This window comes from Netta rufina (genome assembly GCF_964035555.1).
Source record: "Netta rufina genome assembly, chromosome: 4".
NCBI classification, from domain to species: Eukaryota; Metazoa; Chordata; class Aves; order Anseriformes; family Anatidae; genus Netta; species Netta rufina.
Window position 1 is genome coordinate 20,152,810 of NC_140127.1, and position 23,999 is coordinate 20,176,808.

Genomic DNA, 23,999 nt, shown 5'->3' on the forward strand with positions numbered 1-23,999 from the left:
TGTATCAGTGCATTAAGAAGAAAGGGACTGGGTATGTGGTCTCTTTCATGTTGTTTATTAACAAAAAAAAAAAAAAAGCTAGTGAGCTAATCATGTTGAAATGGTATTTTTGTAATGCAGATTGGTTCTGTTTTAATACTTAGTGTGTAAATAATTACTTCAGTAGTTTAATGTTTTCTAGCCAAAAGCTTCAGAATCGGGCTGCCAAACCAGCAGACTTCCTTTTCTGATCAGAAAGTACTGCTGGACAGTAATCATGGCACAGAAAGTATGTGCTTGAGTCATGGCAGCTGAAGGTCCTTTTGTCTCACGCCAGCACAGGGTTCTTAGCACCAACTGCAGTTTGAGACACGGCTAACTTTATTTTATTTTTAAGAAGGCTAAGAGAAAGAAATAAGAATAAATTAATATTGAAGCACCAATTTTGAATGTGTTGGAATGTTTCAGCCCTGTCTTGTCAGAAATCTGAATAATTTACCTCCTTTTTCCCCGGTGAAACAAATGGTAGTCCCCTGCAGTCCCCATTCTCCTCTTGTAATACTTTCAGAGAAACCAGTGTAAAGATGCTGGGGACAGAAGTGTGTAAACCTGCCACAGCAGCCCTCAGTTCTCAGCTCGGGACTGCACTGGGACACCAGTGGGTGTCTCGGGCCCTGGTGGCAGAGCTTTGATGTGGAGGGGTGGAGCAGCAGGGCTGGTAAACCTCATGTGGTCCTATAACCTATATATATAACCTGTAAGTACCACACCTCGCAAGGAAGGCTGTGGTTTATCGTGCAAAGAAAGCCCAGCCCTGCCAGCGATTAGGTAGGGGCTGAAAGCAATCTTCCTCCATTTAACACTCGTTTTTTGCGTGTGGGGTACAACACGCTTGCACACTGCTCCCCACCATTTCTCAAAACTTCAGGTGGAAGCGCGCTGCGTGCCTGCTGCCTCCTCCGGCGCTCGAGACGGCAGGCGAGGGCAGCCGATGCCCACCAGCAGCTCTCCACGGCTCAGACCTTGTCCCCTCGGCCCGCTGGGGTCCCTCAGGGCGGCGGGGGCGTGCCGGGGCCGTTGCCATGGCAGTGTAAAGCCGGGGCCGCGCAGCGGGCTGCGTGCCGCCTCGCCGCAGGGCCCAGCCATTTTGCGTGCGGGGAGCGGGGCGCCGCGCAATTAGCGCCGACCTCATCGAGGGAGGAGGAGGAGAGGAGAGGAGGGGAGGAAGGGGCGTCGCGGCTGCCATTTTGACAAGCCGGGGAGTGCCGCCGGCCGCTCGGAGGAGGCGGGATGCGGCGCGGCACCGCTGCGGACCTGCTGTCAGGCTGCCCAGCCGCGCTCCGCCCCGTAGAGGCACGGCTGCCCCGCAGCGCTCCCGCAGCCGCTCGCTAGGCGCTCCCGGGGGAGAAGCCGGAGCTCCGGGGGAAGAAGCAGCGGGCGCCTTTCCCCGCCGCACAGCCGGCAGGTGCGTGGTGCCGGCGAGGAGCCTCCCCGCTCTGTGCAGCCGCCCTCCGAGCCAGGCTTCCCGCGGGGACCCGGCTGCTGCAGGTATCTATCGCGGCCCCTAAAGGGCGGCTTCGGACCCGGGGGGGGTTGTGGGGCCGTGGGGGAGTCGGTGCGATCGCTTTATCCGCGGTGGTCGGTGTCAGCGCGATGCGCCGTGCGGTTGGCGATGCAAAAGGATGCCTCCGATAGGGGATAAAGCCATATGCTCGCGTTTTCTATTAAAACGTGGGTTGGTTTTTTTGTTTGTTTCCCACCGTGCTTTGTGCTGTCAGGATGCTGTTTCTGCATCCTGCCTCAAATGCATTGTCAAACTCGCGAACGTATCGGTAAAGCCCGAACTGAATGAGTTCTTCATTACTAGAATTCGTGCATTGTGCTCAGCCTCAGCGTAACTAGCCTCAAATTGTCCGGCTGCTGCCGTGCGGTATGTAGGTCATAATAAAAAGCAGCTTTTTCTTCACCAGCCTTCAGTGGGCTGCGTGCCCCAGCGCTGTGGTTGATTAGTTGGTGGCACTTGTGCTGCTAAGAGCAGCGGTATCGCAGCCAGCTCACACCTCCCTTCCGAAGATATCATGCATACCGTGCTGCACGGAGCACAACACGCCCATTGTGTCCCTCCGTTTGGCGTTCAATAAAAGGAAGGAAACCAGCACTCCACATGGAGCACGAGCACGTTAATAGCACAAGGCGCTTAAACTTTTATTGGGCGACCTCGGCAGCAGGCTTTCTACCAAAAGCTGCAACAAATAAAAACATCAAGATGAATGCAAGGCAGTGATGGAAACAGGATAAGCCGTCTGATGAGGACTGTAGGCTAATGCTGTAGGTTTTCAATGCAGAATGAATTGCTTTGAATAGGTATTAATTGCAACACATCTGTTTTAGTGATGAAAGCTATAGTTAGAAGCAGGTCGATAAAACTACAATCCCTCAATACAAATTTTTATATTAAGTGTAGCATTTTGTGAACTTCTAAATGTATTCTGAATTACCTGATACTGAAATGCATTAAAATATTCTGACAACTGAACCAAACACACCGATTCACTTTGCGGCTTCAGAAAATGAAATGATAATTGGTTTAAATCTTAATAATCATGTGGATTTTAGTTATACTGAGATGAGCCATTTGTTTGGACAGTTGAGAAGACATGGGGTGAGGAATTTGAGGTCTGGTATCTTTATAGTTAAATTAGTAACCAGTGTTCTGTAATTAGGAGCCAAATTCCACTGTGTTATTTCTGTGTATATGTCCTGCAAAGGTATTTGGACAAGCATGGTCAGCAACCACCCCCCAAATGAGACGCGCATTTGGAAATAGCAGTTTATAAATGGATTGCTACCATGCATTTTCTCCATTAGAAAAGCTCCATCTTCCTTGAATCATTGCAGGATTTTGTTAATGGGTGAATGCACACCCCAAGTCCTTTCTTATACCCATGTGTAGGGGTCACACAGTAAGTTGTTGAGAGAGCTGCTTTCATCTGCGTTCTATAAAGTGGAATGCGTATTTACAGTGTGGTACTACATGAATATTCATGATTGAGTCTGTAATTATGATGAAAATGATAAACAAGCCAAGCTAGCATTTCCTTTAAGGTGTTTGTAACCCTCTAACAAAGAGAGCTTTTATTATAACAGTGAGAGCTACAGATACAGCAGTAAGCAGAATGTCGAGGATTTTACAGTTCGAGGTGGACATATCTCACTGTGAAGAATTTATGGTGTTAGAAAGCATGTGAGGCAGGATTTACTCAGACAAATCAGTAAACAGTGTACACCCAGTTAGGTGCTGATAGATGCATCTTATTAGTCTCTATTATTGTTGAGAAAAGCGTTATGCATTCTTTCCATTCTGCTGTTCTCCCTTTGTCTTTTTTCTCATATCAATTCCCAGCTTCCCTGTTCCCTTACGGTCTCTTTGGCAACATCTGATCCCTCTGAGCTATTTGTAAATCAAATTGGTGACTCTCAGTAATGGCCATGGAGGTGCTGCAATAGAATATAGTTTGGAGGAAGAATTTTAATGAGATGGAGGTAAGAAACAGCAGCTAAGTAAAGAGTGTGTCCACTATGGGCTAATTGTAGGTGATGTAAGGCATGGAGGGGTAGAATCCTGTCACTGGTGTCAAAAGCAAACGGGCATAGAAGGTGGGTGATTTCAGCTCATAATCAGCTGAAAAGTGTTAATAAGCAGAAGGTTACTAAGAAGTCCTTGAGAATAATATGACAGAAGAAAAAATGGACTATTCAGAAATGGAAAGGATATGATCAAGTTCTGGCTGAAGTGTAGAAGTTTTTCAGGATTCACTAGAGCCATGATGATTTCAATCCAAGAAATGATTATACATGTTTTGAAAGTCTGTATGTTATGCAAAGTCAGACTCTTGGTCTGCAATGATGTACGTATCACCAGCTGTCGTGGTTTAACATTAGTCACTTTTTGAGAGAGATGACTTTAGAAGGTGACCCTGGAACCATGTATTGTGATCATAAACTGGTTACCAACAAAGCAAAAGCAGGCAGATCAATCTTAAAATGTAGTATCATAGTAGCAGGTGCAAATAGCAAGAACAAACAGGATGACTAAAGAAGGTTTAATCAAGTGCTGTAACTGTTGTTTGGTATGTTTGTTTAAAATCACTAGCTTTGAGCAAACAGTGATAAGCATCAACCAACCATGTGGTCTGTGGAGCACAGTAACCCTGTGACAGAGCTGGTGTGGGAACGTTACCTACCCCCAGCCTATGGACTAGTCTCCAAAATGCAGTATGCCTACATATAAGATCAACCTGTGCGTAAAAATACAGATAGCATGTGCCCAGAAAACATGCTAGCATACCAGATTAGGGTACACTGTATAACATTAATGCTGTGGAGTGGCCAAATGCCATCTCTGTGTTGGAAGGATCAGGTACTGAGTATAGTACACCAATGAAGAGGGTGCTTCTGAAGCTGGTAAATTGCGTCAGATGTTACCCTGAAACAGTACTTCGGCTCCAGCTAGACTGTCTGCGTAACATAGACATACAAGTTGACAATTCTGGATTGTTTGTAATCTTGAATTTTATAAATGTGTGGCTTGATAGTGTTCTACTACACTGATCTTTTTGTTGTTATTACTTCAGTATGGCATTAAAGTGAGTTACTCATTGACAGTTTGCATTTTCTTCATATTCTGTTGGATGTAGTGCATAGCTTCCTATTAGAGATGACTACCATAACATTCAGTCCATAGCGTGGATTCTTTTCATGCAAGCATTTTAACACAAGTATTCTACTGGAACAATAATAATAATAAAAAAAAAAAAAAAGTCTCGAGGAGATGCCGACACTTCTGTAATTATGAAGTTTCTTAACGGTCTTGAGCCCAGTCTAAAAAGATTAAAAAAAAAAAAAAAAAAAAAAAAAAAACAAACAAACAAACTATCAAAGGCACCGATTCTGTGGAAAACCTCATGTATGGGAGGGATTATGGTGGGATACTGGACAGAAGTAAATACTTAAAGGGCACCATGTATTTTTGAGTAAAAGCATGCCGAATGACAATGTTCTAAATTTACTCTTCCTTTCAGTTTTTTTTGAAGCATTAACTGTATTTTTCTGTTCAAACCTATTGTTCCATAACAGTGATACAGCATAGCTAATGCTGTTGTAAAGCAGGAAATTCCAAAGGCTGAGCCTTTTCTCCTATTATTGCTAGCCTCTTTCCTAAACAGACTTAATTTTAATCTTTCTGTACTGAATAAGGACGGTGTTCTGATCCATCCACCCTTAAAAACATCACCAGCCACCATCAAGGGGTTGAATAGGACAGACGTAGTTCTGTGTTCTTAAATAACTTAAGTAACATAATATATATGTATTAATATGTGTATTTATATATATATATATATATATATATAAACAGCTGATGCTGAGAATCCCAAGCCTCAAAGGATTGGTGGGGGAAATAAGAAAGCAGGAAAAGCAATCCTTATTCCTCCCAGTCTTTACTGTGATTAAATTACACAATAAACTTTTTCATGAGCCTTTTCAGCAGATACATAGTGTTGAAAGTTTTACTTTTTGTAGGGCATTTGTCTTGCATTTTATGTAGAAGTATTAAAGCAGTGTACAGCTGAATTGTCTGATGGGTAAGTTAAGTTATCCCTAGTTCAGCAATGGTTGTTGACTAGCTAGGTTTGTCCACAAGCATAGCAGTTTTTTCTCTTTTGCTCCTTCAGGACCCAAAAAGATGGGCAAAGATGCATGTAGGAAGCCCAAGGGAATCAATAACTGCAATTTTCATAGCTGAGAAATCAACCTTTTACAGGATTATAAAAGTGGTTAAATGCATTGTTGTCTAAGGCTGTGTTTGTTTTTAGGATCAACAGTTCTACTAATAGGAAATCAGTAGTTATGACTGAAGGTCAAATTAGCTGGGAAGGTCCTTTTGTTTTGTTTTGTTTTGTTTTTTTCAAACAATTTAAAAACAATGGGTCGAGTTCCTTACTGACATTTTTCTTTTAGGAGTGACAAGAGGTGAGTTCCTAGTTCAGCCACAGTAATACTGAACAGTAGCTGTAATGCTCTTTAAGAGGCTTAGGGTTGCATGGCGTACCCCATGATGAGAAGGTGCAGCAACTGCATCAAGAGCAGGATGTAGCAAATGTCTTCTTTTGCAATCCACAGACTTGCACTCTAGCCTGAACATAAAGCGTTGTCACCACAGAGAACCTCGAGTGTTATGTTTAATAAAGCCATATATTTTTCTGTGGGAAAAGCATGAATAGGTACAAGTTTGCAAACCTTGCAAACCATGCCACTTTGCAAAAAGGTGCAGATAACTACTTAAACATTGTGTCCATGGTAAGTGATGAAGGTGCAGAAGACACAGCAGATTTTCCTTTGTCAACATAGTATAAATATTTGTACCTGATGTACGAATTTAAAAGGTGAATAGGCTCCTATTGACAGAGATCTGGTCAGTGTTTGTCATGAAATACAGTGACCTGTCTCTAGATATATCTGTAGTAACACCAGTAAAAGAATAGAAATAGGGATTTCTGGAATGTAATTTGTGGAAGAGAGATTAGTACTTCAGTTTATCACGTACAGAAAAGGTGGAGTTATGGAAACAGGGTGGTCAGACTTATATTTTTACTTTAATTAATGACATGAAGTGTAGAAGTATGGTAGACTACCACAAAACCTGTAAGAGTACAAATTTAAAGCAGTTAGTATTAAGACTACTTCTGGCCTCCTGATCAGAATAAAATAAAATTAAATATAAATAAAACACTTAATCGCTGTTGGCAGCTACTCTCACAGACTGCTTTGAACTTGACTACAGCAAGGATACACTGTAGGGCTGACTTCTGAAAGGCCATTGTTTCGCCAAATTTCATTTTAGGAAATAAGAAGGGGGAGGCTGTCCATGATGCAGGTGTCTGGATCATGTCTGATGTGTGAAAAATGCATGAACTGGGAATTGCACACATTACTACAGAGGTCTGTTGATAAGTATAAACAGTATTTTCACTATTACAAGTGTCCACAAGGGAAACTTAGCAATGCACAGCCACAGAACTAAGTGAGCTAAGTGTAGGGTAGACATAATTAGATTGGATGTTTAAATGTTGTCTTTGTTTATTCTATCTTAATATTAAAAAATGATACACAATGAGTATAAAAACAGAACTATTTCCTTTTTGTAAGCATAAACGTAATCTGAAATCCAAGATGTTGGCACCAAATATACAAGCAGGTGCAAAATGAGATTTGTAAGGTACTAAATGCCTGTTTCTCCCTTAATCTCATGTTCATTTGAGAACCTTAATTTTTCTACTCTGTTATGCAGATAATGAGAACTTTTGTAGTTTGGCTGTGGCAAATAAAGATGGAATTGTTGGTATGAGGTGATTGGTGAGAACTACAAAGAAATGGTGTTTTAGGAAGGCCATTCAGTAAATCTCTAGCACAGAATGTTTTGCTCTCTGCAGTGAAGCAGGTGGGCTAATGGATTAAATGTCCCCAGTTTAGGCTTGATATACTGCTTTTAAATACCATGAGACTTCTGCGAAGGTTTTGAATTTCAAAAAGACTGTAGCTTTTGAGGCAATCCTCAACTGTAGTGACTGGCGTAGGTAAAGTATCTAATGAATGCTTCCCTTTTAACATGGAGCTCACACTACTGACTTCTATGCATTTTGTGCTTTAATTTTTTTTTTCAGGTGTTAAGCAGCTATTGTCTGTTTCACATATCAACCCTCTATTTTCTTTTCTATTTAACATACAGTAAGGATTTTGGAGATGAGCAAGCAGTAGCATCACAAAGGGATGATGGCAATAGAAAATATTCGGTATGCATCACTTAAGTCATATTGATTGTGTATATCACACTGTTCCTTCTAGCCAGTTATGCATTTTACACGTTTTAATGAGCAACTTAAGACAGAAGCCAGCAATTGCCAACACTATTTTTATTTAATTTTATTTCTAGTGAATTTCTAATTAACAGGGATCTCTGAGCAGTGACATTCTACCAGATAATCAGATTCATGTTAATTGCAGTGTTTTTCTTCTGGACAAATCTGTACTTCTTAGGAATCTCAAGAAAATAATTTCAGTGTGAGCAATGCAATCAAATGCTTTGCTTTGAATAAACAAAATATAAAAGAGGCTAATCAAATGAAGTGCTACTGTGTGAGAGCTAAGCGAGGTGTTGACAGGTCTGACAGTAGAATAAAGACCAAACCAAAGGCTCTGTTTTGACATACATGCAAAACAGAGATATTGAGGCAAATTCAGTTCTCTAACAAACCTCTTTAAGGGTCAGTCTGCAGATATAGATCATGTAATCTGAGCCTGGTAGATTATCATTCTACTTTTAAACAAATATAGGGGAGGTTTTTAGTTCATTACTCGCATAGCTGTAGATTTACACTTTCCTGTGCTTTTGACAGTGATATTTTATTCACAGATTTATGCTCTTGGGCAAAGGCCAGATTCAGGACACATTTTATTATCAGAACTGCAAACCCTAGAAAATAGCTTGGAAATCTGCACCTGTTCTAGTTAATACATACTATAGTGAAGCATTAGGAGGATGCCTTCAAGTTTAAGGCAATAGTTTTCTTAAAAGCAAAACAAAAATAATTGTGGAGATGTTGTGTTAAATTAATTCAGGTGTGAATTTGTTTACTTCCCATAGTATTTAGTGGTGTAATTATCTTAAATACAGTTCTTTAAAGTGTAGATAGATCAGTTAGTGTTTAGATAAAACCACGAGTGAAGATAAATAGTATGACTAAGTAACTATGAACTGTACAACAGCAAGTGTTCTGTTTCTATGTAGACGTGTTCTACTTCCAGTTCAGGCATGCTCTCTCGCTATCATTAGCTGTCAGAAGAGAAAGGGCAGACAAATTATTTCCTAATGAGCGGATAAAAAGACTGTCATCTCAGTTGCTGTCTGAAAGAAAACTACATTTAAGTAATTGTTTCTGTCAATATTAGAACATCACCAGGCAAAGACGGGACTGGAGTTGAGTTCTCTTTGCACTAGGTGTTAGGCAAACGAGAGGGATCACATGCGATTCCAAAGGTAAACAGCAAAACAGATTTATTCACAAATGTCTCTGACCACTCAACCGTAATACCAGTACTTTCCTCTTTTCCTGTAGGCAGCCTAGCAGAAATTGAAATTTAGAAGGGATTTGAGGAACAAGCAAACAGTATCTTGGTAGATAAACTTGGGAAGTGTTCTTATGCTAGAAGGATACTGTCTGTTACAAATGAATGGAAGTGTATGTGGGAGAATCCAAGCAGAAGTTGTACAAAGCTGTGATGAGAGCCTTGGGAGTTGCAAGAGTAGAGAAGCAGAGAGAACTATGACAGCTCTAGAAAGGGAAGAGAGGGGAGACACAATTGCAATGGTAGGAGGAGGAGGCAGTTGTATGCCCACTAGTGGACAATGTGTGCCCACTATTCCAGGGCAAATAAGTGCAGTGGCCTCAAAGCAAAAAGCTAGAGTGGGCTTATGAAGCACATTTTATGGTGATCAGACAACATTACTGAAAAGCAGGGTTCCAGATACTGTAGTCAGATTGTGTGATGACAGAGGCCTAAACAACAGCATTCCTGATAGAGGGCAAAAATAAATAAATACAATTAAATTTAAAAAAGAAAAGTCAGTACCGTCAGGATAAACTGTACCATACTGCTCCAGAGACTGAAGGGAAGCAGGTGTGAGGAAAAATGAGCTAGCTCCTTGAGAAATTCATATACTTGAGTTATTTGTGTGTTTAAAAAAAGTCATTATTTGCATTCTAGTCAAATTTCTGACTTATGCACAGCATGACAGCACATACCACAGATGTTCATGTACTTAGTGTCTATATGTACACTTTCTTCGAATTTTAATTCTTTTGCAGATTTGAAAGCAAGTTGTGATCCCCTTCTGCAGTTGAGTCCTTTATGTGCAATTCAGTTTTATACCCAAATGACTAAGCTTTGGCTGCTCACAAACACTTTAGAATGAAGCATTAGAAGCTTCAAATAGATACTTACTTGAACCTCCCTATCACAACGAGACTGTCGTTAGCTGTCTTCCACCAGCAATGGAATAATGTGATTCTGTGGATAGGGGTCAGGCAGCAGGTAAGATGCATGAGTACTACTTCATGAGAGAAGTTGCTGCAGTGCTCTGTCCATCTGGCCACTATAAAACAATAATACTTGATTCTCTAATTCTGAAGTTGGTTTCCCAAAACATATATGAAAAAGTTATTTACATTTTGAGCTACCCAATCCTTCTGCTTTATCTGTATTTTTGCTTACAATTCTATTTTCTGATTCCTGTCCATTATTTTTATACTTTCTGTATATATGTCTGTTTTCTTACTACAAAAAATCTTTCCAATACCTGCTAGTAGTTTAAGTGTTTTCTTATGGGAATTGTTTTAGTTGGGGCAAAATGTTTTAGAGTGTTAGTGGGATGTCTTCTGTGTGTTTTGCTTTATATTCCCGTGTATCGAGCATGCAAAATGTGAGTTGTTTGTTTCAGTACACATACTTGATTTTTTAAATTATCAGCTGACCAGAAGCTTGAAGATGGCCTGAGTTCATACATGATTTAAGAAAGTTTGCAGTGTAATTTTCTTTTATGTGTAGCCTTCTCAAAAATCTATATAACTCTACTCTCACCTTCAGTGTTGTCTAAATCTTAATCAGACTTCTATAGGCTTTATTTTCCGCTAGGTTTAGGAACAGCTTCTCTTTATGTTCGTTACAAGCATTTTTCAGAACTAGTAGTTGATAATGCCGTGACAAAGTTGCATCTTTCATATGTAAAATCTAATGATACAGTATGAGTGTAAAATCTGTACACTTGGGCTTTTTTTTTTTTTTTCCAAAACATTGCAATCTAATTTATTACCCCTAAATGAGTATCTCCTGCTGTAATTGCTGAAATTTCCCCACTGAAAAGGCCTTAGCATCTAACCTTTTTTAACCCCCTAGCCTAAAATTCCTAGTAAAATACTGGAAAGATTCAAATAAGCTGAACAAAAATGTAGTACTTACGTCTATTTCCATCACTTGAAACAATGATTTTTTTTTTTCTAAATGCAGGTAGGCAATTAAGTCTTCTCATTAGTTAAATCCATGCTGAAAAGATCAGCACCATCTGAATGAATCTGTCCACCTCGTTTACAGTATTTATTACTGGAAATGGTTTTACATTTATAAGCACAGTTTTTTAAAATCATTTTTTGCTTTCATGGTAGATGCATAATTCTGCATTCTAAAACTTAATAAACATCAGAAGCTACTCTGAAATTATGCTGTGCTCTTTGGAGCCCACAAATGCCAATCAGACTTGAAAATTGAAGTCTGCGTGGTTTTGGTGTTTTATCATGCTTTATTTTGTGCTGTCTGTATTGGAAATATGTGAAAGTTCAAAATGTCACCATCTAAATGAAGCTAAGGGGTCACCTTATTTTTATGTAGAGGCTGGATCAGGAAATTGAGCTATCAAGTTGCCATTATCAAGGCTGTAATGTTTTGATATGTTATCATAAGATTTTGTATGCTGACTTTAAGTATCAATCATGTAAGTTTATAGCATAGAGGGTTTTTTTTTACTTCAGTGCTGTTTCTGTTTTTAAAAGTACTACAAAAATGGTTTGAAGCACTTGACTGTGGGACAGTTCAGACTTTGATCAAGATTCCCATCTTTCTAGTTCATCCCACCAGTCTATCATTAGCTGATTTTGTTATAAATAACCCAAAGCTGTTACAGGTACTATGTAAAACTACTATTAGTGATTTCCTACACCCATTGTATGCTGGTTTCAAAATATAGTCTTTAGGTAACCGTCAGTCCTGTATCATCTCTTTTCACCCTGCTGATCCAAATGCAAAGGCTAATAAATAAATAAAATGTGTTTCTAATATTTTCCTTATGAGCAATTTGTTTAATTGCTATAGAAATCAAATGTGCATGAGTTTAAATTGCATGTCAAGTGGTCCATAGCAGAAAGCAAAGCAATGCATGGAGCATAACATGTTTTGAACACTAAATTTGTTATAACCATACTTCTGCTGAGATGTTAAAAAATGCCTGCTTTTGATGTTTGTATTTACAATGCTAATTTAACAATGTCCTTATCTCTACATTCTCTTTCAAGAGGTAATATAGAAATCTGGAAAAATTAACTATCTTTTGTAAATTTAATAGAAAAAAATTACTTTTAAACCTCTCAAATTTCTTCTTCCATATATGTTAATTTTTCAAGCCATTCTAGAAGCAGAGGATAGCAAAAGTCACTGTTTTCATCCTTCAAGTACATATTTTTGCTAGTCTATTTTTACTTTTTACTGATCTTTGTCTAAGGATTAGAATTGAGAGTTTGTTTTGATCAGGACCAAACTAACCGAAAATTAAAAAACCTTGAGGCAAAAACAGGTCTTTCAGTTTTTATAAATAATAGGTGGGTGACTTTGAAAAGCAGAGGATGTTGAAGTTCTCAGGAAGTAAACAATTTCTAGGAAGGGAAATCCGCATTTCCATATGTTTGCTGTTCAAAGAGGAAATTACCTAATAAATGTACAACTTTAGGGATACAAAATGGAATAACTACTTTAAATTATACTAGCTTTGTTTTCCGGTTCTCACATGTCTTAGGATCTGCCCGAATGTGATGTTTTCATTTCTGTTCTTCAAGCCTTCTTCCTTATAACTTCAGCTGCTGGGGATTTAGGTTTATGATATGTGCAGAGGTGCTGCTTCCTTGACACAACGTGCAAAATACATGTAGTCATATCATGTGAGTTTCTTGCTGCTTGAAAATGTTCTCAAGAGCATTTCTCTCTGCCTTCCTCATTGCTGCTGGCCTTTGTTCTGTCACTTGGGATCTTTTAAGGCTGTAAGGTGTGTGCACAGCAGCTCTTGAAAAGTGCATGTAGCCCATCAATGTGTATGAATACTGGCTACCAAAATCCGAGATGGCAAGAAAGTGTTGCCTTAAATTTGTTTCTATAGACGATCTTGAAGAATTTTTCTATGCAGCAAGGAAGCCTATGGTGAAAAACATGGTTGCAGTTCTGGATTTTTATATTAATTACTGATGTTTATTACTAATCAGCAGTGAAAGTGTACTGAGGGAGAAAAATTATGAAATTGCTTTTAAAACCATTTAAATGTCACCCGCAAGGACTTCTGTCTTGTCATTGCTGTAGGTGCCACATAAAAAAAGAGTCTAGCACTGTCAGTGAAAAATTAGTAATGCCCTGCAAAGAAGCCAGCATGGAACAGCTGGCAATGCAGCTGTAACATCCTGTGTCGCCTTATACACAGCAAACATCAGCTTTTCTTTCCCCAGCTAGGAGAAGCATAAAATATAGCTCAAACAAATGTTTCAAATGAATAGTATGTCTGACAATTAATGGTACTATAGGGAAACCAAATAGCAAACGAAAAACTTAAAAGAGCTCTCATTTTCACTTAGCAAGAGTTGAAGCATTGCATGATAAATGACAATGTACTTAACGTGCTTCTGTTAACAAGAAGGTAAAACAAACAAAACCTCAGCACTGATTTCAAGTCATCCCCATAGTGGGCTAGGGCCAATTTGGTTATAGAGTATCCATATCCACTGGTGGATGTAGGCGTTTTGCTAGAACTTCAGCTTTGGAAGCATTGGAAGCCGAGTCCTCCTTTCAATCCAAACTACTAGCATGGGAGACTGTTGCATCTCTGGGGAAATTATGACCTTGAGAAATAGAGATTTGAACAGGAATGGAGCACTTTTCTGCGTAGGAGTTCCTGTTAATCATGATATATCTTACAGAAGAGATTAACCAGGGTACTCACCACCAAAAATAAAAAAAGCATCATTTAGAAGCTTCCACCTGCTCTGTCATTCCCATTCTCTATCATACTTAAATAACTTCTCTCTCACAAAGTTACAACTGTCTCTACTTATTTGGGCTGTCTGGAAAGCATCAGTTTGAATTATGTAAACAGAGTGTCAAGATTGTTGATCAAAAAATCAGTTGCAAGTTCTCCAGGACATGAGATTTTTTTTCTTGTATAATTCTACATTGGTATGCAATTAATTAATAAAAAAAAAAGGCCACTGTAGCTTTTGTCTTTCAAGACAGTGTGAGCATGCTGCTATGTAGTAACATCCAACTGTATATGCCCCCTGATGACATTGGTGTGACTAGTTGCAATTAAACTTATATGTTGAGTCCTTACAATTATCTATTGGTGTGTGGGTGGGAAAGAAAACACAGAGAAGCTACTGTCTGCATCTCTCTGGAACCAACAATTCACTATATGCTACAGCCTACTTTGGGGGTCACACTTAACCTCATAAAGCCTTGAAAGCCTGATATTTTTAGCTAAGGTGTACATTGGTAGAGATGACACTTGTGCCCTTGGTTTTGCACTCAAGCTCTTGCAGTCCTAGAGCTTTTGAACTTCTCTGCAGGAATTGCAGCTTGTGCTCCTGTATATAATTTGTTTATTGTCTTTATTGTGTAGGCCCAACTTCATAGATTGTCTGCTCACCAACAGCATGAAGCTGTAAGCATGACAGGCCAGTTCTAGATGTTGAAGGGAGAGAAGCAGCTTTATTGTAACCAGAGAGCAATGGAAGCAAACACTTCAGTGCGATTGCAGGAACAACTTTGTGACCATAAAGGGGGGTGGAGGGGTACATGCCACCTTTAAGGAGAGCAGTGATTCTGCTCTTGACTAAGATTCCTAACTCCAGGACTGTGCTCAAAATCTCTTACAATCTGACACATCTAACAGCATTTTCAAGTCCTATATAGTTTGTTCAAGTCCTTTATTGTTTTCTGCTGGTTAAGCCTCAGTGCTAAGTATGGCTACCTGTCAGGCCCTCAAACTTGTCATGCAGTCTGTGTGTTATGCAGCGTGGAGGTGCAGGCACCTACGTGAGGGCTGGCAGCTGGGTAGTGCTGGTCCTGCTTTTTCTTCTTGTGCATGTTTGGAATTTGAGCTTGGTTCTGTATAAGTACATCACCCGAACAGCAGGTCATTGGGGACTTAAATTACAATAACGTTTCAGGGTTAAATTACAGTAAAGGACACTTCAATTAGAGCTAGGAAAAAGTAAGCAGTGGAGTGTCTATGAAGTTGGGATATCTTTCTTGCTGGTTGCCTTCTGAAATAGGCTGATCAAATGTCTGTCAGGAATGATATGCCTGTTAATTTGCTATTATGAAGCAAATGAACAAGATGACCTAAAGCCTTTCTTAAGCCTTTGGCGTGAGGGGTAATTGGAGAATTGATTCAAATTCAGCCTGTTGCTTCAGCTATAGCTCCAAGTCAGAATGGTTTATGACTTCTCACAAGTCGACATGGCTTAGATTGTAAACCAGATCTGTTTTCACACCCTTCAGGAACAACCAGTCTGTCTCTGCAATTCCATCAGAAAATCATTTCAGAATCAATCTACAGATGCAGCTCAAGTAAAGACATACAAATGTGTAGTCTGAGGCAAGAACATATTATCATAAAGAGAGTTCAAGTTTACTTCAAATTCTGCCAGAAAGTGGTATGTAAACTGAGCAAAAAACCCACGTTAGTTCTTGGAGCTGCTGCATTGGCCGGATGGCCTTGGTGCCCTGAGGCATGGCGTGCTGAGCCATCTCCCTGGTCAGCTGCTCGTGTGCAGTTGACTTCTCCTCCCCAAAAAAGATGGGGAAATGTTCCTTGTAGTGCACCAGATGACTTGTTTTTCCAGTGGTCCGTTCGGTAATGTCATTGCCAAAGGAGTTCATGATGTCTGTGGCCTTGATAAAGACACCAATATTGGGATAGATTTGTTTCAGCACCTTGTACTGGTGAAAGCAGTAATTCTTCTACTATTTGTACTGCTTGTACTACCACTCTTCTGCTTCTGCTATTCTTACTGCTCCTGAGGACTGCTTGTTCTCAGGAGCAGGAGACGGCTCGGTGGGCTCGGGTGTTTCAGCAGCACCTTTTCTCACCTGTAAGCAACCTGAAGCAAAAGTGAAGGCAGTGTAGCTGTAAATGGCATGAGTCTAGTGATGGCTGAGCTCTTTAAATAACTACTTGCTTTGCAGCCTTAGGAATGGATAACTGTCACGATTGTGTGAAAACTGAGCAACAGATTGAGAGTTGAATCTGAAGCAATTGTATGTCAGTGAACTTTGTCTGACTTTAGCCTTTTTTTTTTTCTTTTTTATGTTAATGTGTTGCAACTGGAAGTAGGGAACCCAAATACAAATGTTGGGTCTTGCTGAAAATCAAATATTGCATTGAGCAGTGTTTCTGGAAAATACCAATTCAGAAAGATATCAAACTCCACCAGTACTTGTGTTCTAAAACACCGAAGTGTAGTCTAGTCGTAGCTGGAAGCCTTTAAAGCTTTACGCAGTTGCTTATGTCTTTATGTTTTGCACACATGCCTGTGTGTTTTCATTTCAGTGGGTTGTAGTAGCACAGTGGATAAGCTGACTAAAGGGACATTTATGGAAAGATGGTTCCCACCACTGTTGTTTGATTGACTTTTAATGAGAGATTTTGTGCTGTGTTGATTTGACAAGCATCTTTCCCTTCTCCCTGGGATTCAGAGCCTGAAAGGTTCAGTTGTGGTAGGTCTGCTTTTGCCTGACCTCTGTGCTATGAATAGCAGAAAATGTTAAAATTGCTTTATTGGTAAAATTAAAGACCATTTGTAATGTAGGTCCCTTATTTTTTTCTTTACAAAATTGGCAGCTTAGCAAATTATCTGAACACCATTGTGGTAATTATTGAGAAGCCTAATTCCTTGGTGGATTTAGTCATGGTAATTGGAACAGAAACTCGGAACAGAGTGTGGAGGTGTAAAGCCAGCCTGGCCATTACCTGGCTGTTTAAGAAAGAACAGAATGACATTGGGCCATGTGGAGCTCTGTGGCATAACGCTTTGAAGTAAAAGGGGGGAACTGGGACTTGTGTGTCTTCTGTGAATTTCTTTTGCTTTGTGTGGACCAGCTGGTGTGAGACTGTGAGGGGCAGCCATGCACAGGAGCATGTGTCACCTCATAGCCTAGTGATAGCAATGCTCCATTGAGAAGGGGCTGTGTTGTTGTTCACAGCCAACTAAGGCTTTTATTGTTCTGGTTTTAATATTTCAGCATGACTGGAGGAGAGGCTGGCATTTGAACTTTCCTTTCTCCCAGATAAATTGTCTTTAAGCTAAAGAGACTCTGGATCTTGTTATGTGAGCCACACAAGGTCTCTAATTGCTATATGAAAGACAGAATCACTGAATCATGTAAGTTGGAAAAGACCTTCAAGTTCATCAAGTCCAACCACAACCTGACCTATGGAGTCAATAGACTACATCCCTTAATGAAACTGTGCCTTAGAGCCACAAAAGAGAAACCTGGTGATGGGCCAGTGTCCTCAAAAGACTGGACTGTAGCTTGATGCTTAGTATTCTGTGTAAGCAAAGTGGGAGATGTGACTGAAATCCTCCAAGAAATTTAATGCAGATTTTCAGGATCTGTGATGGATGTTTTAATAACCATCAACAATTTTTTGAAGGAATGAAAGAAGTGGTGGGGTAACAGTCTTCCACTGTTTTTATGAAAATAGAAAATACCTTGAACATTTTGCAGATGTCTGTCCTTCAGATGCAATGTTGATAAAATCCAAGTTTGTACATGACAGTTGTGGTTTCATCAAAGTGAGATACTGGTTTGTTGGTCTAGCAGGAGAGCTTTAGGGGCATAGGAATTCTACTGTTAAAAGATATATTGATGCTTTGGCAATTGTGTATAGCTAAATGAGGTTTTTAAAGTTTGTAACACTGGATTTGGGCTCAAAAATCCTTCTGAGTACCAAGTTCAATAAACCCAGTTATTTGTGTTTATAAGTCACAATGAGCTTTTCAGGTTTAAGGTTCTTGCTTGTTCACACGTCTGGGGTTTGGGCTTTATAGTTGAACTGCTACCTTCCCCTCAGCAAACACAAACGTACAGTAGCTGAACTCATTCCAAAGGCAAATGAGTCTGAAAGACGAATGACCTTGTATGAAGTTCTTGAAACAATGTACTAGTGGTGTATATTGATAGTGAGATAAACAATAGGCTTCTGTTCTCTATTTCCTGAAAAAGGCCTTCTCGTCTTTATTTCCCCATACATTTTTGACTGTTTACCCTTGGAACAGAGGAAGTTAGTTTTGCTAGTGAAATAATGCTCTTAGCAGGCATATCATTCTGCTGGTCTAGTTTGTGATAGCTGCAGTGACTGGAGTGTTTTCCACTTAATTAGGAGAACAGTAATATAGTTTGCTGCAAGTTATGTGGAACTGGCATAAGTATTGAAATTGGTTACAACAGGCGACCAAGAAGAGGCTCCAAATCTTTAGATAATATAGTTCTAGTAGTTTTTTTTTTTTTTTTTTGATTTGTTTTTGTTTAGAAATGCGCTTGAGATTTTACTTCACTTGAAGTCTCTCATTATATTGTAATGTATTTATTTGGTGTGCAGTTAAAGACACATTAATTCTTAAAGGATTCTATATTATATGGTGCTATATTAATCAAAAATTGCAACCTTTTCAGTGATAAACAAAGTTGAGTCCTTAGATATTAAAAAATAAATCTGTGACATCAGTGAAATTTAGTCAAGTTTTGCCAAAGGTAACTGGCAGAAGATCTGGTATTAATCCTCTTTCCTGCTTCTGTTCAGAGAACAGGTTAATTGTCCAGAGATGTATTGTCTCAATAAGTATCTGAGGGTGCTTTTCATTTTAATAAATCGATATATTAGATCTCAAAGAACTGTGAAGAATTTCAAATCCGTAGCTGCTGATTCTATGTAAAAGCCTTTTGCATCTTCAGAAGTATCTAACCATGAAGATAGTAGGTAGCATTGTGCAATTTCTCAGAAATACCAAGATTCCTGAAAAGCAAATTTTAAGATGCAAAGCAAATTCAGCTTACTGTGATAACAATGTCTTATTTACAAGAGAACTTTCACAAAAAATCTGCCTAGGGGCTTTGTTTTTAGATAATCTTTTCAATCATCAGTCAATATTTTTGTTGTAATCATGGGGGGCAAGGAGGACAACAGACTTAAATTCCAGAGATGAAAATGAGAACAGAATATAGCTGAAAAGAGATGGCACCTTTTAAAGAGAGCACAGATCTTTTGTTCTAGAGAAAACAGCAGAGGCAGCTCTTCATAAAATGCCATTTTGCATGAACTTCAGTTGATATTAGTTAAGTGAGAGCATGATTCTTCATACTTAATCTCTTGATCCATGTCTCTCAAATGTATGAGTTATCAGTTAAACACTTCTGTAAAAAAAATAAAATAAAAATATATATATATTTGGAAGTTCTCTTCTTTTGCTGGTTCAGAAATTGGCTGATAACTCTTGACAGTGTCCTGAGTGCTTTCCAAGGAGCATGAGCCAAAAAAAAAAAATATATATATATGTATATATATATAAAATAAAAATAAAACGCCAAGTTTTCTCTTTTTGTTCTTCCTTCCCAATTTCAAAGTTTTTCTAATAAGCTATATGTGAATGAAACACTCCTATACTAAACCTGGAGATAAAGTGGTAGTAACTTTGTTATTACCTAATGATACTAGCAAGGTGGGCCATGTACTATTAATTTTTTGAAGGAACTGATAGCAAAGACTTTGGGTGGGGTGGAACCCCGTTCTTCTTTCTGAATGTGGAGAGCTAGTTTGGGATACACTGAGACACTGGAGAATAGAAATGTGTATACAGGAAAACTAATGTGCTAATGAAGTAATAGAAAAACAAAAAAAAAAAAAACAAAAAAAAAAAAAAACAAAACAAAAAAAAACAAACATAACTTGGACTTCAACAAACTTTAATGTTCTTAAAGTTTTGTGAAAGATGAGACTTTAACCAGATCTTTATTACTGGAGTAATGAAGCCGTGAGGTATTGATACATGCTGTTTGTGTCACTTCTGTAGGTTGCAATTCATCTTCCATGAGGGATGTAGGTAATTTCCCACTTCTCTAAGTGTCTTGAATAAAGATACTATTATCATGTGCACTGCCACAGATAAGTAGATAAGAGCTAGACTGCTTCAGTAAACCAGTAACTTGAATTCTTTGAAATACGCATTGCTCAAATTGTCAAGTTCTTAATAAACATTAGTCTTACTATTCTTTACAAAATGTCTCTTCATGGAAAAATAGTGATATGACAGCTGCTTAATCACCAGGTTCAAAATGGTTTATGGAAGGGACATGCATCTCTTCTTGGTTTCTGTTGTTTGTAGCCATGCTGAGAAAAAATGTAGTATTTTAATATTGGATAGTTGATTGAGGCAACTTTTAGTTTCCTCGTGGTTAGGAAAAAGTTCCAGGTGTAGCTATGACAGTAACTTGAATGCCTACATTCTTTCTTGAAATACAGAATCCTATGTCCCAAAAGCTTGCATCAGTTTATTTTTCAATAGGTGTCCTGCCTTTTTCAATGTGTAGAGATCCATACTCTTTGTGTTTCTTCTTGAGGCAGGTAGCATGGAATTCACTTAGGCACATTATCACGTTACTAGAAGGTATTCCACTACTATTACAAAATCTGACTAAGAGCATATATAGAATAATATGATAAAGTAATAAAGACATGTATAAAATAATATAACAAGGTAATTACACCTGGTTGTACAGTGTATAAATTCACCTGCATAGTTTGGAACGTACACCATTTGACCTCACAGAAGAAGAATTCTTCAGCCATTGCACGTGAAGTTTCAGTGACTCAGTTGTGTTTAGGTTAGGTCTAGGAACCCAGTGAAAGTCAAGATTTCCTGCATTTCTCTGCAGTGGAGAAGTTAGGCATCTTTTCTGTCTATCAGCATGTTGAACAATTTTCCTTCTCTCATCTATCATGATTCTTCTGGTTTGTCAGAATTCTGACCAGTAATGCATGGACATGGAGCCTGTGGGGACTTGAACCAAATGCCTACATCAGCAGTGTGTGCTGTACACTTCTTGCTTATGGTTGACTGTTCACCATCAATTAAATTGTACTACAGGGTGACACTAAAGAAAAGTTGTGCTTGAAATCAGTGTTGCTGATATCCATGAAATGGGAAATATGATTATTATCATCCTTTGAAAAGCATGAGGTAATAATCTGGATAATAGTGACAAGCCTGACTAATAACGAACAGATAATTAGATTTCTTTGAGAGCCAGATGATATTTATTGTATTTTTTGGCATCTAGTGTTTCTTGTAGATGATTCTCATATTTAAAGCAAATATCAGTATATACTGAAACAGTCTTTTTGTCATGTTAAATAAATGCTAACAGGTAAATCATTCACACAAAACCAGTTGCAGAGGGTGTGTGAAAAAACAAGGTGCCAGAGTGGGTTACATATTAATAGTAAATCATCCTCCTGAGAAGATGCTTCAGAAAAGAAATACTGCACTCCAAGACATGTATTGCATTACGTGGGTACTGAATTGGTATTGGTAACAATGATTTTAACATTCTTCTATTTTCATATTTGCATGGCATTAGCATTTAACATTAAAAAGTTTGGTGGCTTAGCCTGTAACCATCAGACGAAAGCAATATGAATAGTAAGGTTATGTAGCATCTGACACTAGTGTTTTGGTATGTACAGGTCTTCTATTTATTTAAACTGCACTGCATGTTCAACCTGTTCATTACAGCTCTCTAGCCAGCTATAATTCACACCATCACGTGTTGTCTAAAATCGAAGCTGTTGGATTCCTTAAATCTCTTTGTTCATGGAGCTCAAGTTAAATATAAACTGAGCTTTTTAACTTCTGTGAATTAGTTTTGTGGTAAAATAATAGCACCAAACTAGCCATTTGGAGGAGAGAAAAAAAAAAAAAAAAAAAAAAAACAGCAACAATGATTAATTTGACAGGTTGGTATTCAGTATTTGTGGGTTGTATTTTTTCATTGTAGCTGCTTTAACTACAACAACACTAAAAATGGTTGAGATCAAATGGAAGGGATTTTCTTGTGCTAATCCAAAAAGAATTTATGCTTTATTTTCAAACTTGGTAGCTTTTTCATTGTTCTTATAAGTGCATTATAGCTACTGATTTTTTTTTTTATATGAGTCTTGAGGTACAAATATACTTAGTTTTGCTTATTTTTAGCAATGAGAGTTGCTTTACCACTTGAATAGCTTACTAAGTAGCCTGTGTTTGGCATCCTGTTTCAGGTGTCTGTATAACTTTCAAACAGTTACTACTTAGAAATACACTAGACACTAAGGTGACCCATGACTTCAAAAGCGTTTTCAAATGAGTCTATTTAGCTAAGTACAACATGACTGAAAATCCAATATATATTGAAATATAAAATATTTTTACCACACCAGCTTGCTTTAGGTTTTGAGTAGAGAATAACTTCAAATCTTCTAAGTTTTCCTTGCATGAAAGTACTAAGTTTTTTTGGTGATAGTGCTTTAAAAAGATCTTTTGTGGTCTTTTCCCATCCTCATTAATTTGTTTTGATGCTTTGTTTTCCTGGTATTTTTGTGTGATGAAAAGTTAAGCTGGTTGGTTGGGAATGCAGCATAAGGGGATGGGGAGTTCTTTGACATGTCACTGAATGGCCCATGGTAGGAAAAAAATGGAGTGCCAGCAGCTTCATGTCACTAAGTTTCCAAAATAGCACTGATGCTGAAACTGGAAACTTGGGACACAAACTAGAAACAAACCAGTGGCTTCAAGCTTAGTCAACTGATTCATCTGCAGCCAGATATGATGCACTTAAATGCAAATAGAAGTCCATCCATCTCGGATGAGCCTCTCATTAAAGAAGGCAAAGCATCTTTAGAGACAACCAATTTCAAGATGTATTTTTCACATTTAAAAAAAAAAAAAAAAAAAAAAAAAAAAAAAAAAGGTATGGTCATTCATTTCCTGAGCTACAGATAATAGTCTTCAAGGCCTCATCTCTACTTTTAACAGAATTTTCCTTTTTCATCCACAAACTTGTTCCCTACTCTTTGTTTCTTTAAATAAAAACTTGGATAATGAACAAAGGGTTGGTGATGTGTTTTTTTGTTTGTTTGTTTTGTTTGTTTTTTTCCCTATGGATTTCCTGATTCTGTTTATGTATTTATTTATTTTGCTTGGGTTGGTAGACTGGTTCTTCATTTCTTCTGTATTGCATTTTCATTTTGATTGTAGGCAAGCCCACTGCTGCTGAAAATAGCTCAAATGTGCTTTGAACAGAAACATCTGCTAGTAGCTCGGTTTCTTTCTCTTTCTTTTGCAGACTCTTGCATGTGAGTTTAATTTCTTGAGAGAAATCTTCATAAAGGGCTAAATAAACAAGATCTACATATACAGAAAGTCCTTATTTCCTCTGCACTAGAGACACAGCTAAACTTGTCTGTCTGGTAAGTCATATTTTTCTTAAAGGTTTGTCTTTCTTCCTGCCCTTATGACTTGCATTCTTGAGCTTTAATTAGTGTTCAGAGAAAACAACTTCTCTTTGCTAGTAGTTCTGCTGCATACTATATGTGTAGAATATACGTATAGAATTATGATGAAGTCTACAAACTGTGCTGCTTTTGCAAACTTCAAAACACTACCTTATGTTTCTGTAGAATGCTTTGGGTTAAGTGGATTTGTAATTCTTTAGCTGGTAGTTTGTTCTCAGTTCACTATAATGAAATCATTAAATGTCTTAAAGCAAAAATGGTAATTGTTCTTTCTTGAAATTACTTACCTGCTGGGATGTTCTGTATTTTGTGAATTAGCTTCAGACTCTTTATTACAATGTACATTCAGCATCAAGCCAGAGTTCAGAAATAAATGTTGCCAGCGATTCATTCATGTCTTATAGCTTGCAGGTTTCATCTTGTGTAGATATAATAGCTTCATGTTATTGCTACATTGTTGTTGCAACAGCATATTTTTTTGGTAATATTCACCTATGTCATAGGATGGTAAGCATGGTTGTCAGTCATTCATTTTATAATATAATTC

General features: G+C 38.4%; 1 protein-coding gene across 1 annotated transcript in view; it reads left to right on the plus strand.

The window, feature by feature from the left end:
* Positions 1–1,356: 1,356 nt before the first annotated feature.
* The window catches only part of SORBS2 (sorbin and SH3 domain containing 2), a gene marked incomplete at its 5' end in the record, with an annotated part of 156,767 nt that continues 134,124 nt past the window's right edge, over positions 1,357–23,999 (plus strand). The window contains 2 exons of the mRNA XM_084286703.1: positions 1,357–1,527; positions 23,284–23,407. The remainder of the gene's footprint in view (positions 1,528–23,283; positions 23,408–23,999) is intronic.